Consider the following 14,818-nt stretch of genomic DNA (forward strand, 5'->3'; position numbering starts at 1 on the left):
TGCGGAAGGTAAAGGTCCTGAGTTAGAGTCTCGGTCCGGCACACAGTTTTAATCTGCCAGGAAGTTTCAGGAGTAGTAGATCTTTGCACCACTAGGTGGTGAGAGCTGCATATCTGATGAGTCAGTGTGCAGAGTGGCATTCAGCTGGGAGGACGTGTTGCATGTCCACAGTGATTTCCGTAATACTCTGTTTGGTGTATGGTGATTTTACGATGGATCCATGAACAGAACAGTGCTTGTGTATCAAATTCTGTGCGAATCTCAGGAAAAGTGCTACAGAGACCCCTGCAATGATTCAACTAGTGTTTGGGGGACAGAGCATGAGCCTTACATGTGTGTTTGAATGGCATGCTCAGTTCAATAGAGACGTTGAAGATGATGCTCACACTGGAAGGCATGTTGTCAAGCTTCAACAGCTGGTTTGTGCGGATTGACATCGAACCATTCAAGACCTTGCAGATGAAGTGGGTATTGGTTATGGGACATGCCAATGAATGTTGACTGATAAATTTGGCATGCATCATGTCACCGCAAAATTTGTGCCAAGGATCTTGACTGCCAATCAGAATGCATAGCATATTGAAGTGTGCACAGACCTTCATCAGACCACATCTGATGATCCAACCTTCTTGTCACTGGTTATCACCGGCGATGAGAGCTGGATTTATAGTTATGACCCAGAGAAAAAGCAACAATTGTTCCAGTGGAAGAGCCCGGGCTCTCCAAGACCCAGAAAAGTGAGACAGTTGAAGAGCAAAGTAAAGAGCATGATCATCGTTTTCTTTGATACCAAGGGAATTGTGCACAAAACGATTCATCCCACCCAACCAAACAGTGAATTCTGCATACGACTGTGTTGTTTTGTGACAGCTCCTTGAAAACGTGTGACAACGATGGCCTGAACTTTGGCATCAAAGGAACTGGCTGGTGCATCATGACAACGTGCCCTGTCACACGTCCTTGCTCACCAGGACCTTTTTGGCAAAAAACAATATGGCGATTGTACCCCACCCATCATCCTCGCCAGATTTGGCACCTTGCAACTTCACACTATTCCCAAAAGTGAAACTAAATTTGAAAGGTTGTCTGTTCGACACTCTAGAGAGGATTCAAGAAGCATTGCTGGCAGTGATAAACACCCTCAAAGAACAGGACTTCCAGAAAACATTTAACCAGTGGCAGAAGTGCTGGGACTGGTGTGTACGTGCGGATGAGAACTACTTTGAGGGTGATGGTGACCATTAGTCCAAAGGTAAAGTTTTCAACAGATGGCAGCACCAGTCCTGAAAATTTTGCATAGCACGTCGTATCTCTAATATCTGTGTCTTACATGATGATGACTGTTAATAAAATTAATTTCTAATAAGTAATATACAGTGTGATGCAGCTGCCCTTATGTATGTGTTTAATGCAACTCAAAACACCTTCAAGTACCACACAGAAGATTTTCAAATTATCTCACTCATTATGCACAAGCTATTTGTCCTACAGGAAAATTAAGCTGGACTTTTTTGGTGGGAATTTACTGTAGGTAAATTTTTTACTGGGAGACATTTAAAATCACAAAGGCTATTAGGACATGTTCACTCTTCTAATCCTAATGTGCCCCCCCCCCCCCTGAAACAATTCAGTATTCACCTCTGACTGTGAAATAAGAACAAAATAATAACCACAGTAAAATCAGTCTGTTTGAAAGTGCACATCTTTGCAATCAAAACCAACTGCTGGGTAACATTCGATATTGTGTAGCTATGCTCCGTGCATTTTAATGTACTTGGACCCTCACCAGTAGGTAATCCATAATGTAGTTGAGATGTTAATGCTGAAGCCTGTCCCATTCCATGACAGCAGCCCTCATGAGGTCATCTAGAGCGTGAGGAGGGTTCCTGCAATGGCACACTGCAAGCCTGAACTGGCCCCAGTCTTACTCAGCTGGGTTCTTTCAACCATCATTGTAGGTAACTCCATTTCTTTGATACACTCCTCTTGGAGGAAGGTGTTCAAGAAATGGGAGTGGTGTGTTCATGCACCATTAACTTACAATATGAATCCATCACCAAAATGTTGACAGTTTTGCTGGACAATAGGTCAGAATGATCCTGTCCTGATACTGCATAGCAACGAGTGTTGTCTGACATATATAAATGATTGTGACATATGTGAATGATTGCATTCTGCAATGTGACTGGTCCACCTCCCTGCTGAATCTGTGGAAATGGATATTTGAGATTTGCATCAGTACCTAGCTCTCACTGCACCTCTCCACAATGACCATGATATATCTGTCAGACAAATCTTGTACTGATCCACTTTCCATTCCAGATGTTCACTCACAAACCAACTTAATGCATTGCAGTGTTGGAGATTTATACTGTTGTCTGTACTAGATACCTAGAGACCAAATCAACTGTGTTGTGATGGTTGTGAACTTTCTGGCTCATCACAGTCCTTGCAGTTGGCTCTAACAAGAAGTGCACAGTTCTGTAGCATTCCCTTGAGGTACCTACAAACATACTTTCCAAGTAGCAGTCATCACCCTGAGTTCTTGGCAAGGCTGATCTTCCATGTTGTTATGTCTCACAGCAGTGTTGCAACTTCAAATAACATCACAATGGTGTACAGCAATTTGATGGGAAACTTCCCATGCTGACACTTTGTAACCATGGGTACTCAGTCTAAACTTGAAATGATCATTAGTGTTGTGTTAACAGACTGAACAGTGTACAGAAGCTTCAATAGACACACATCATGCATTATTGAACTGTACTCAAAACTACACACGTGTCTGTATGCAATGATTTTCTGTGGTCAAAAGAGTATTGGGAAAGAGGGCTGGTTCCAAGCTATGCAGGTCATGATGGTGATGCAATTTTTTGTGCTGTTTATAACTGAGCATGGAATCATAGATACTGTTTGGAATGTACACACAAATGACAATATAATGCTAGTCTTTAATAATTTTGACAGACTAAGAAAATATCAGTGCTGATATGAAGTGAATTCTAATTTTCCTCGTCTGGTTTAGAAGTCTGAAAAGCCATTAATGAAGCATTCTATTGAATGTCTCTTTAAACTGCTTGGTAAATTGCTCAAGTGTTGACTGTGGAATTTAGAGCGGATGTGATGAGAATAATGCCATTAATTGGTTGCATTATACATTGGACACAGTGTGCATTTGAATTCAATTTCTCACTCAATGTTATCAGTACTTGTCTGCTCTTCCTATTTATTGCCTGACTGGCTGTCTAGGTAGTGTCTATAATCTTCAGGTACAGCATTTCACGATGGCAGACAACTGTCTCATTGAAATATTGTGCTGTTTCATCATCATCATCCAATGTTATTCCTAAAAACCTTGCAAGTAGTTATTGGGCCAGAAAAGGCTCTGTTAAGTCAATGATTGACAGCTGAGAGAGTTCAACTGAAGAAACATACTGTCATCCAATCATCATTTGTTCTACAAATGTCAACATATTCATAATCATCAGTCTACTGTATCTTTTGATGGTACTCCTCCACTCCAACACTGCCATGATGAAGCTGTTTTGATCACTTCAAAGCAATGCTGTACTAACTTCTTTGGAACCTAAACCTGATACACCACACTACATTTTCTTGTCCCATGTAAGTAATGTAACATGTAATGGTTTTGTTTTTGTTTTTCCCTGGAATGTTAATGATGATTTGCTTATCAAGTGAAAGAATGCCTATGCTAGCACAGTTATAAGTGAACTAAAGTTAGTATTAACAAAATTTTGGATTATTTTCATCAAAATTTCTTCAGTAAAACATGGCATCTATTTGGATGTGCTCCATAGATATTTCATACATACCTAGCAAGCAGCCTGTCAAGTTGGCTGATGTCAAGATCACACTCAGCCTCGCTCAACTCTCGACTGTCAGAGAATCTGGAGGGAGGCTGCAGATGGTACACAGAGGAGCTGCCGTCATCCTCAGCAGAATATGACTCTACACTGTTGGTTAACAAAAGTAATTCTAATAACTGTCTGCATCAGAAATATGATATGAGGTACAAATTTATACAATCTGAAGTATTTTAAAATGCTGTTTCCTGACATTAATCTTAAGGGAGTAAAATTAATCTCCTACACTTAACTGCACAATACCTTTTTAGTACATCACAGCACATGCTCATAATCAAACAGAATGTAAGAGTTTTTTGTCATCAGTAACTCTTTCTACAATATTTTTGGTAGTACATCACATTAAAAAAAATTATACATAATATTTTGTATTCTAAACTGGCTTTTCTACTTTAAAGCAAGAAATTCTGTAGCACTGCTTAACTGTGTCTAGTTTGGTAATTATACCAGTGTAATGGTCTCTGGGCACACAGTCATTCTATACTAATTTCATATTTCATGTAATTGCTTGATACTAAGCAAAGGCGCAGGAAGAGCTGAATGAAACAGAAGAAAATTTTCGACCCTACAGAAAGGAAAGACTGAAGGTTAAGGAAATAGTTTCCACACAAAATAGAAATGTAAAAGATATCTAGCAAACAAAATACTTACAAATGAAAAATGAAAATAGGAAACACTTATATCTTGTGTTCAACACTAAGATCTGTGACAGCGTAGTCATAAGAACAACTGAGCTTCCAAATGGCATAACAAAAAAATGAGAATAGAATATTATTGGAATTCAAAGCCTACTTTGATATGTTATGCTGTTGGCCTATAAAGATTCAGATGACAGTATGCTTTAATCTGTGAAGTATTAACAAAGGAAATCTGAGCTGACATGAAGTAAATGAAAATAAAATAAATACAATGAATATGAGTAATTTTTCTGGACCTGATTGAAATATTCTTTGAGCCTTGATATCAATGCATGCACACTCATTCATAATATCTGGCAAGATAATGACATATTTAGTGATCAGAAGCAATGCAGCACCATTCCAGTTTAAGAAATGCATCTGGAAGAAGTGTGTGTGTTACATAGGTATAACACTTTTTATCATATAGATTAAATATCTGTAATTTAATGTTATAGAACAGATTGAGGAAATCTGTGGCACAAAAACTGATAGAAGAGCACCTGTATTTAGGTTAAAACAGGTATAAGATAGATAATACCTATTAAAAGAATGCTTCATGATGTGCTAAAGTACTGGGAGAGAAATAAACTATTTTCAAGTCAGAAGGCATATGACCATGAACCACATGGCCAAATATGGAATGTTTAAGATGCAAGGAACACCACATGAGCTGCGTATAAATGTAGAGAAAAAGATCAAGTTGGTTTGAAATGAAGAGTGGAAAGTACCAAGTATACTACGCGCATGCATGTGCCACCTCTGCATACTAGCATGACTAGAGAGGTAAGTCATTTAATAGTCTTCTGAAGTTTCAGCAAAACAAGTAATAGTGGCTGGCATTCTCAAAGAATTTCCCTCCACTGCTCATGGCAGTTCTTTATGAGACATTCATAATTCATAAAAATAACTGAGAACAGATTTCTCATACCAAAAATTGTATAGTTTGCCAAAGATTCAGAAATTGGATACTCCACAAAGACTGATTGTAAGCATTACACATCTTTTGCCTATCCTATGCCTAACTATTCAGTTATTACAGAATGAATTTTCACTCTGCAGCAAATGTACACTGCTTTGAAACTTCCTGAAACACCAATGTAGAGTGAAAATTCATTCTGGATACAAACCATTGGCTGTGGCTAAGCCACTTTCTCCTGCAATATACACACATCAAAAAAAGTTTTGCATCATGCTAGTTCCCAGAACTCCTGAAGATAGATGTTGACTGTGGATATTATCACAGACACAGTCCCTTTGACTGTTCAGAGATGTCACTAAACCCACCCAAAGATGTAAACAACTATGCATGAGCAGTGCCTATTAGATGGAGGGCGTCCAACAGCCAGTCAGTTCCAGTCATTCCACCAGGAAGGAGGTGCATGACTCGTCTTGTCTGTAGTTCAACCATGCCTAGATAGCCAATACCACAGTTTGATCACATCCACACTGTTACTTCACGCCAGGAAGGGCCCTCAACAAGGGAAGTGTCCAGGCATCTCGGAGTGAACCACAGCGATGTTGTTTGGACATGGAGGAGATATAGAGAGACAGGAAGTGTTAATGACATGCATTGCTCAGGCTGCCCAAGGGCTATTATTGCAGTGGATGACCGCTACCCACAGATTATGGCTCACAGGAACCCTGACAGCAATGCCACCATGTAGAATAATGCTTTTCATGCAGCCACAGGACGTCGTGTTACGACTTAAACTGTGTGCAATAGGCTGCATGATGTGCAACCACTCCCGACATCCATGGCAAGGTCTATCTTTGCAATCAAAACACCATGTATCACAGTACAAACATGCCCAGCAACATAGCAAATGGACCACTCAGGATTGGCATCATGTTCTCTTCACTGATGAGTGTCGCATACACCTTCAACCAGGCAATCATCGGAGACAGGTTTGGAGGCAACCCGGTCATTCTGAACGACTCAGACACACTGTTCTCTGATGTTTTGGTGTGGCATTATGTGGGGCTGAAGTATGTTGCTGGTTGCCATGGAAGGCACTGTAATGGCTGTACAATACATGAATGCCATCCTCCGACTTATAGGCATTCATATTCCTGGATGACAGTTTGTGCCCACATCATGTACATCTTGTGAATGACTTTCTTCAGGATAACAACATTGCTCGACTAGAGTGGCAAGCATGTTCTCCGGACATGAACCCTATCGAACACACCTGGGATAGATTGAAAAGGGCTGTTTATGGATGATGTTACCTACCAACCAGTCTGAGGGATCTGTGCTGATTCGTCGTTGAGGAGTGGGTCAATCTGGACCAACAGTGCCTTGATGAACTTGTGAATAGCATGCCACGATGAATACAGGCATGCATCAGTGCCTTGATGAACTTGTGGATAGCATGCCACGACAAATACAGGCATGCATCAATGCCATAGGACGTGCTACAGTGTATTAGAGGTACCAGTGTGTACAGCAATCTGGACCACCACCTCTGAAGGTGTCATTGGATAGTGATACAATATGCAATGTGTGGTTCTCATGAGCAACAAAAAGGGCAGAAATGATGTTTATGTTGATCTGTATTCCAATTTTCTGTACAGGTTCCGGAACTTTCGGAACCAAGGTGATGCAAAACTTTTTTTGATGTGCGTACTTTCTTCCAGAAGTGCTACCCCTGCAAGGTATGCAGAGGAACTTCTGAGAAGGAGGAAGGTAGGCGAAGAGGTACTGTTAGAAGTAAAGCTGTAATGGCAGGTTGTGAGTCATGATTTGATAGTTCAGCTGCTAAAGCACTTGTCTGTATAAGGAAAATTTACCAGGTTTTACTCCTGGTCTGGCACACAGTTGTAATCTCCAGAAAGTTTCATATCCAATTATCATCTCAGGACACTATGCTAAAAAGACAGAAACAGTTTGTTTTTAATGTCCAGATCATATTACTTAATGTGGTTTTAGTTCATAAGACAGTTAACAGATTTATGATTATTAGTGACGTCTTTAAAGGGCATTCACTGTCTCTGCTAGTTACTTCCTCCGGAATACTTATATGGAAATCAGTCAGATGGTTTGACTCAAGTAACTCCCTCTGCTCAGCTGTCAAATTTTACATCAGATGATATATATTTTCATCGTATGGTATAAGCAGGCGAATTTCTACATCTACACTCTGCAAAGCATTGTGATGTGCATGGCAAAATGTACTTCCCATTATTCCAGATATTTATTGTTACATTCATTCATGTTGTGCAGGAAAAATGATTGCTTAGACACCACTGTGCACACAGTAATTAGTCTAATTTTGTTCTTGTGATCCCTACATGATTGATATTGTAAGGCTACTGTAATTGACATCCTTGCAAGTGGACTACCTAGCAGCAGGCACTCTCTGGCAAGCATTAGCTTCTAAAACTTTCTGCTGTCTCCTACCTTTTCTAGCGGATAGTGCATTGTCATGTCACTATGACAATGCGAGTCAGTAGCAAGAGAAATAGTAAGTAGATTTGGTCAAGTGAACATATAGTGATGAGCTGTGAATAAGAATACATGAAGTTGGATTTTAGTGTTTAGTAGTGCATTGAGGGAATTATTTCATTGGAATAGGATTGTTGACTCATTTGTGGCATTTTTGGAGTGCATGAACTTTAAAATATGGTCTGTTATTATCAAAATGAATGACTGCAAAATAGTCAGAAGTGTCTTAATTGTTTGAAAACATATAACTTAATAACTAAGATGTCATCTTTTATTTCAGAGGAACCTAGCCATCCTTCATGATCTTTTTGTAGTAAATGATTTCAATTATACTATGTACAGTTAGGCTGCATTTAAGTTTTTAGTAAGATCATTGCTGAAGTAGGCCTATCCCCATAGTTCTGTTGCCAAACATTAGGAACGCAGTCAGAGATCTTAAGATTAAAGGGGTGAGAGCTTTACAAGTGGCATACCATACCATGGCACAATTTTCAGGTTTAATAAGCTTGAAAATGAACTGGACTGAACTGTGTAAGCCAACAATAGGGTACACACCAAGCACACAAACAACAGCGGTTCCTGACAGGAGTTGGAGAAGTGTCATATGTGTTGAAAAGTAAACACCATCATCAAGCAGAAAAGAAGATGGATTACAATAGTATGAGACATCACATCACAACATGTCAATGACAGCAGTGCAGCAAGCTACATTCTCACGCAGAAACATGAGTGAGTGCCACAAAAGAATAAGATTTACTCATGTAATGGGTTGCATATGACACTGCTGTTGTAGGCATTGTTGAGTATAAGTGCACCTTGCAAGTGTGCTGTGAATAAACTAACTAACCATGTCAGAAGGTGAGAATAATGGTAACGAGGGTAAAGTAGTAAAAGTCACGGAGGAACAAGCTGAGACAGGTAGTGAACAGAGCTAGAATTCATATAAGCAGGGAGCGGGAATGAAAAAGGTAGAGGCAGATTCAGGAACCACAGAAAAGTCAGAACATGTTCAACAGTCTTGTCTAATAGTTGAAAGACAATAAGGTAAAACACATACCTACACAGACAATTACTGGAGGCCAAGGGCTCCAGTAGTAACAAAAATGGATGAAAACAGTAAATGCCTTGAAAGATAGTTGAGAACACTAGACAACTTCACAAAGAGATGAGAAAAACATGGTTGAAATGAGACAAGTAGAAACTCAGTAACTTCAGTAAATGGAATGAGTGGATCAAAATATGTGAGGAATGGAGTCAGATGTACGAACAAGACCTCCTGCACGTTAAAGCAGTTGCGATGGTTTGCACCAAAAGTTATAGCTAGCTCAGCATACAACTAATCTCAGCATAGAATGAAGCAAAAAATATAGCAAAAAATATAACTGAAAATAGTGAAAGAAGTGAGACACAAATCACATAGCTCAAGCTGGAATTAATGATGATTGTTAACACAGTAACAACTAATAATAGTAACGTGCAAACCTCATAAAGGGTATTTTACAGAGAGAAGCCAGAAACCTCAGTATGGTAGCAAAGAACACGATATTAATGGATATGGTAGGAGAACAAGTGCAACAGATCCCAATGAGGATGAAGGCTACAACCAATGGCAAGAAGAAAGAGTAGCCAACTGCGCAGATTCCATGAATTTGGACAGAATGATGTATAGTGAGTCTGAAAAATCGTTTGTAGAGAAATATTGCTCATCAGTAGTTCAAGAAGAGGTCAAGAATGAACTGAGACTTGAGTATATGAGGTCTGTTCAACAAATTCTGGAATTTTGTCCACAAAATTTTTCTATGCTTACCTTTTATTTATTCTCTCCCCCACAACTGACACATCACTCCCAACATAATTTCCATTTCTGGAAGCAGACTTGGTAACCTCTTGCTGGATCATAGGAAGGGCTGTCCGTGAATTTTCTTTTATCTCATCTATAATTGCAAATCTTCATCCATTCAAAGGGGTTTTCAACTTCGGAAATAAAAAAGAGTCTGCAGGGGCCATGTCTTGAGAGTACGGAGGTTGAGGCAGCACACTGATGTTGTTTTTTGTGCAATTGTCACGCACCAGCAGGGATGAATGTGCAGCTGAGTTATCATGACATGAGACCCATGAATTGTCTCTCCACATTTCATGCTGCTTCCTTCTCACATTTTCTTGCATGTGTCACAACACATCCCAATAGTACCATCAAGTAACATTCACTATTAACTAATCCTTCAAAGTCAAAGAAAACTATCAGCATGGTTTTGATATTTGATCTGACCTGGTAGGCCATTTTTGATCTTGGAGAACCTTTCCCAACCCATTGTGAAGATTGAACCTTGGTCTCAGCATCATAACCACAGACCCACATCTCATTACCTGTTATGATTCTCTTAAGGAACATCTCATTCTCATTTGTGTGATCCAAAAGCTCTTCACAGATTGCAAGGCGAAGGTCATTCTGGTCTTGACTCGAGCCGTGGGACAAACTTGGCAGCAACACGATGAATTACAAGATACTGTGTCAGGATTTCATGACATGATCAAACTGAAATGTTATATTCTTTTGCAATCTATCAGTCAGTCAGTCTTCGATTAGATACACAATTTCTTTGACATTACTGGCAGGAGTTGGTAGATGTTGAAGGGCATCCAGAATGAGGGTCATCTTTAACTTCTGTCTGGCAATTTTCAAACATAATAACCATTTGTAATACTCAGTATAGCTTAAAAACTCATTACTGTACACTTCCTCCATCATTTTGTGTGTCTCTGTAAAGGTTTTCTTGATTTTCATGCAAAACGTAATGGAGGTGTGTTGCTCCTCTAACTATGCCATCTCAAAATTCACAAACTATGTGACACAACACTCTACTCAATACAGCATTGAACAATAACTAACAGACAACAATGAAACCTCTGGCAGTTACACATTACTGTATTTACTCAAATCTAAGCCGCACTTTTTTTCCGGTTTTTGTAATCCAAAAAACCGCCTGCGGCTTAGAATCGAGTGCAAAGCAAGTGGAAGTTCTTAAAAATGTCGGTGGGTGCCACCACAACTTCGTTCTGCCGTCGAATATATGTGGCGCTACACAGGCATGCTTTGTAGGGTGCTGTTTGTAAGCACAAAGATAAATACTGGCGCCAAAACCTCTGTGTCAGTAAATAAATTAAAAAAAAAAAGGTGGAAGACAAGCTTTTTTTCTCCGCGCCGAGTTTCGATCACTGCATTTTCATACATTATCCAACGAAGTAAATACTAATTCCGTATTGTTCATCTTCAAATGTAGTAGCATTTCAATGTACTACGAAAACCCGACTGGCAAGAATGTTTAGGATGTTTGTCAATATGGCCAACTCTACGTTCTGAATTTTTTCCTATCTGTGAGAAGAGATGGTTGCTAATACGAACTTTTATAAATTGTGAATCACATGCAGTATTCTCGTCACCATAAGAATAATACGAATATAAACATTTTGCCATGTATTGTTTCATGTTTGCTACTATCTCATTTAAATCCTGTCTGCATAATAAACCACAAAACTAGAGTGAGACAACAGCAAACGCAGAAGAATATACATATCATGTCATGTGTATATTCGTATTATTCTTATGCTAAACAGTGATACAGTCAGAAATGAAGCGAGGCAATTGACTAGATTTTTAAATCTAAGATGACTCTAATTTCTGTGCAGAATGTAATGTACTAAAGAGGCGCCTGCAAAGATTTTCAAACGGAGAAAAATTTTCGCTAAACTCTCGTTCAGAACATCTTCTATCATACGCAGTCTATTATTTGGTTCTTGTTAGTCATTATCAAAGAAAGCAGTAGTGTAAGCAACAACAAGTAGCAGTCTCCTGCCATCGTTTCGCTAATGAGACAATTCCTCTCTCTCTCTTTTTCTTTTTTTTTATTTGTAAGCGGCGGTAGCGCGCTCAAAAGCTAGCCATGCCGCGATCGGCGACAGGCCGTAAATACGCAGTATCAGAGTACGACAAACAATGCATGACACAGTACAGTAATGCATTTTCAGCGTAGAGTGACGTAAACACCTATAACAAAGAAAACTGCACTTAGCAGATCAAAGAAAAATAAGCAATCAATTCAAACCAGATGAAGCACGTGAAAAAGGAAGGGTACCTGTATAAATATGGACGGAGCACCTGACGCATAGCAATGGCTACCCGGTAAAGCTTAACTGCTAAGCTTATGACTCGAACCAAACTACTGTAGCTGTATCGTCATTCATTCGACCTAAATTGTCTCATATTACAGTGGACCAACTTTGTTTCGATTTGGAGATGCTGCCTAAAACTTTTCTCTCCCCTTGAATTTCGAGTCTCAAATTTCAGGTGTGGCTTAGATTCGGGAAATTTTTTTTCCTTGATTTCGAGTCTCATTTTTCAGGTGCGGCTTAGATTCGAGTGCGGCTTAGACTCGAGTAAATACGGTAAACACAGGTGTGTGCAGCGATGCCAACAACATTTCACTCCGACACACCATTGGCGCAAACTTATGAATATTCCAGAATTCTTAAGAGACCTCGTATGATAGACAGCTAGATGGGTTGTTAGTTGGTTGTCTGAAAAGTTGCTAGAATTAAACAGATGTTGTGACATGCCAGTTGGAGAGAAAACATTAACAAGATGGCTAATGAACAGTGTGTTGGTGCGATATGGAGACAGGTTAAAATATGCCATTTTTAGGCCTCTCTACAAAAAGGGGGACACCACAGATGTCAATAATTGTCAGCCAGTATCCTTGCTTACAGCAAGATGTGTGGTTCTCTTTTCCCCAAAGGTCTCTTTAATTTTCCTGTAGGCAGTATCTACCTTAACCCTAGTGATATATGCCTCTAAATCCTTACATTTGTCCTCTAGCCATACTCGCTTAGCCATTTTGCATTTCCTGTTGATCTAATTGTTGAGACGTTTGTACTCGTGTAATTTCTTAGACTTTCCCGGCGATTTGATGACATCTCGTGGAAATCGGGTTTGCTGCCGGATATCAGCGTCTTCCAAACATGATATTTCGACATCATTACTTGACGTCTTCATCAGGTGTGACCTGAGACTGGCTGCTTGCTGGACCGGGTCGCATATTTATGCCTCCCCGGTGCCTGGTGTTCTGTTTCCCATTCCCTAGTCGGTCCGCGTGGGTCGGTCCGCGCCCGCGAATCGCGCTATCCTGCCGCTCTAGGTGTTCCCTATTCCATCTGTGCCCACTCTGGCCACCTCCAACTGCGGTCGTGGCCTCCTGGTGTTGCCTTCTCGGTCCGCACCCGTGAGTGGCGTTCACCTGCCACTCTGGACGTTGCCTATTCCGTCCGCGCCCGCTCTGGCCGCCTCCATCTGCGGTGGTGGCCTCCTGGTGTTCCCTTTTTGGTCCGCGCCACTCGCGGAGGTGGAATTAGTCTATGATATGTATGCATACTGACACAAATCAGTTACCAAATAACAACAAAATAAGTGACACAATACAGAGGCTAAGGTCAGTAAAAAAACCAATGGTGGTAGTATGGTAGTACAGTCGAGCCAGTTAAAGAAAATGTTCTGGTTGATGAAGCAATTATGACTAATCGGGAAAAAGATGACAGTCTAGAAGAATCAAAAGATGTGATTCTAGAAGAATTAAGACCCTATAATGCTGAGTCACTGAGTGATCTTGCAATGTTATTTGAAGCAGTCACAGGTGTGCTTGCAGAAAATGAAAATGTGGCAGCAGTTGATTCAGTATGAGTCGACCAATAGGTCTGTGAGGATTTCTTTGCCTCACACTCAGTGTGCACTTGTTCAACCATGTTGTGTGTCATTTTGTATCCGATGTGATTTTCATGTAAAAAGGCTCAGTTAATAAAGTGTTTATTATTGAATATTGTGTCTCTAGTATTCCAACTATGGTGTAATATTGGAGTACCCACAGTGGTGAGCCCATTATTGTGCATTTTCACATTGTATTGGCTTTCCACAGTGGTCATCACAATCTGTTGTGAAGTGTGTTTCCCCACAACCAGTATTCCTCATCATATAAGAAATCAGGTGCCACATGCAAACCTCTATACTGCAGTACAGTACAGAGTTTCACTGCTAGTACATCAAACATCACTTTCACAACTGTGCACGTGGAACCCCCCCACAAGCTGCCTTCCCATCCCCAGGTTATGTTCCGCTGCACTCCCCCCCCTCCCCCCCCCCCCCCCCTCCTGCCCAGTCTAAGGCACCATTTTGGACACTTCAGCACGTTATAGCTCAAGCAAGTGGTAATCAAGCAGAATCCTGGCGTCTTGACCCTGCATCAGGCAGTGCAGCATGTGAGCATCTACTCCACCCAACCTGTGTGCTTTTTTCATCCCTCAGGCAATGCTGCCCCATACACTCAGTTTGAGCAATCAAGAGTTTTTCATGATATAATGGCCATGTCCATTCCTACTGTGTCTGTCATATCACCCATGTCACCTGCATTCAGTCATTTGTTCACCTGTCATCCATACCTACCAAGCTGCTGCGGTATGTTCAAATGGTTCTGAGCACTATGGGATTAAACATCTGAGGTCATCAGTCCCTTAGAACTTAGAACTACATAAACCTAACTAACCTAAGGACATCACACACATCCATGCCTGAGGCAGGATTCGAACCTGCGACCGTAGTGGTCGCGCAGTTCAAGACTGAAGCGCCTAGAACCGCTCGGCCACACTGCACCCCCCCTCCCCCCCCCCCCCCCCCCCCCCCCCCCCCAGTGCTGAGACATTGGGCACCGCACCACTGTTGCATGCCATCCTCACTCCATCAAGTGTACTTCCCTTGTCTAGCACAT

General features: G+C 40.7%; 1 protein-coding gene across 1 annotated transcript in view; it reads right to left on the reverse strand.

Moving 5' to 3' along the window:
* LOC124596941 (Down syndrome cell adhesion molecule-like protein Dscam2) overlaps window positions 1–14,818 on the reverse strand; it is a 348,091-nt gene that overhangs the window by 20,109 nt on the left and 313,164 nt on the right. Inside the window, exon 31 of the mRNA XM_047135906.1 lies at window positions 3,834–3,974. The gene's annotated coding sequence lies outside the window, so the exon portion shown is untranslated. The remainder of the gene's footprint in view (window positions 1–3,833; window positions 3,975–14,818) is intronic.

This window comes from Schistocerca americana, chromosome 1, assembly GCF_021461395.2.
Source record: "Schistocerca americana isolate TAMUIC-IGC-003095 chromosome 1, iqSchAmer2.1, whole genome shotgun sequence".
NCBI lineage: Eukaryota > Metazoa > Arthropoda > Insecta > Orthoptera > Acrididae > Schistocerca > Schistocerca americana.